The sequence below is a fragment of the Etheostoma spectabile genome, chromosome 9, assembly GCF_008692095.1.
Source record: "Etheostoma spectabile isolate EspeVRDwgs_2016 chromosome 9, UIUC_Espe_1.0, whole genome shotgun sequence".
Lineage (NCBI taxonomy): Eukaryota > Metazoa > Chordata > Actinopteri > Perciformes > Percidae > Etheostoma > Etheostoma spectabile.
In genome coordinates, this window is record NC_045741.1 from 18,141,741 (window position 1) to 18,143,623 (window position 1,883).

The 1,883-nt window shown below is 40.7% G+C and overlaps 1 long non-coding RNA gene and 1 pseudogene across 1 annotated transcript in view; both read left to right on the plus strand.

The window, feature by feature from the left end:
* Positions 1–1,883, plus strand: part of LOC116695329 (5-hydroxytryptamine receptor 3A-like) — a 176,825-nt pseudogene that overhangs the window by 56,209 nt on the left and 118,733 nt on the right.
* Positions 1–1,883, plus strand: part of LOC116695336 (uncharacterized) — a 55,519-nt gene that overhangs the window by 40,916 nt on the left and 12,720 nt on the right. The gene's annotated exons all lie outside the window — the stretch shown is intronic.

The window sequence follows — 1,883 nt, forward strand, 5'->3', positions numbered from 1 at the left end:
ACTGGGTTCCACCCTGTTTAAAAACACTTTAATGTTCACTTAGACATGGTTGTGGTTCAAATATACGGAAGAGGATTAGGTCCACTGGTGAAACATTTATGTGAGTTCTGACTTTATTCTCAGATTTCTGAGATTAAAGTCAGAATTTTGAGAATAAAAAATAAAAAAAAGTCACATACTTTGGCCCTAATCCTCTTCCATACAAAGACACCTCCATGCAGGAGATGAATAACAGGTTTCTCAGGCCGAAATTGTGACTAGGATATGACTGAAGATGGTTCAAACGGTAACTGCTATGCATGTAAAAGAAACAGTATACTTAATGAAAGGTGTGTTAAATCCTCCCTGTTTTTGTTTCCTGCAGATGTTTTGTTCTCCATCAGCCTCGCTCTGATGGTGGGCAGCCTGTTTCCTAGTGGAGACGGTTTGCTCATATGTCCAGTGCAACTCCAGCCATACAGGGCGGTGCCTCGCTGCTCAGTGTCCTCGTGCTACGATATCTAGCTTGCTCGTTGTTTTTCTCCCTCGGAAAAAAAGAAGCAACAAACCACTGTCGTCCCTCAACCCATCTCTTGGAGGGTATATTATTTAGCAATTAATATTACTAAAGACATAAAAAGTTTGACAGACAATTTATTTAGTTTGACCCCCCAGTTTGCAGGAGTTGGTGGTGAGATCCTTCGTATGCACCAGTGTACATGGTCATGAACTAATATTGATAGTACTGCTTTGAACTCTTAAACTAATACTGGTATTTAATGAAATTCCAGGCTTGTTACAAAGTGCTTTATCTGTTTTCAATAGTGTAAAGCTGGGGTCTCTTTGCTTGACAATCCTGCTTCCTTTGACCACTAAAGTCATCTAATCCCAATATTGGTTACATTGACTCAGTGTGGTGAATATGACGTAGGTTATGTCCTGCACAGTAATGCAGGCTTAGTGAAGGTTTGGACCCAAAAGCTCCTGAAAGCAAGGAACTAAAGGCCAACATTTCCGCTTCTGAGGAATATATCTGGAACACAAATATATGAACAAGCAGAAGAAACAAAGTGTAAAACACACACACTGACAAACACAGACAGGTAAATACACAAGCGATAACTTAGAGAACACAGCCGAGAGTGGGCAGGAACAGGATTACGAGGGAATATGATTGGCTAACAGACAACAGAAGTGGGCACCACAAGGCTATGTTTCAACGGCAGACACAAAAACAGGTGTACAAGGTAAACATGCCGGACTACAGAACACATAGGCACGCCCTGCACGCCCGCCAGCTCAAAATTCAGGAATGTGACAAGAAGCCCACTTTCAGAAATAGGCCCGAATAAAAGGCAATAGAAACTGTCGCACTAGACCCGAGACCTTTAAAATGGCGGTCCCTAGAATTACTGCATGGGGGCTGCCAAATTGTTGTTCATTTTATATTTGAAGTTTCAAGAAACATGCAAGTAACTGATTGAATCCACATGTTTTTTCCAATACTATTAGCAATATAAATCTGCCACCAATTTGTGATCAACCCCACTATGTAGGCTTATTGGCCCATATGTAAGTAGTCACTAAGATCCACAGATAGATTAATCCTAGAGTCGTAGGACTGTGGCCAGTATGTTTTACCATTAACTGCTTTCTAAACCATGCCAACAATTATTTTTATTAGTATATTAGGCCATTTTATGCACTAATAGGTATGTCCTCTAATAATACTTTACACGGATTTATACGCGCTCTTCAACAGAGTCATTTGCTTTACATGGGAGTCGAAAATTTAACAATGCAACAATACTACACTAACGACAAGATGCAGGCCCAATGAAAAGGGAAGGTGGGCGTAGTTCTACAAGGCATAGGTAAACAGATGGGTCTTGGGTAGAAGAGAG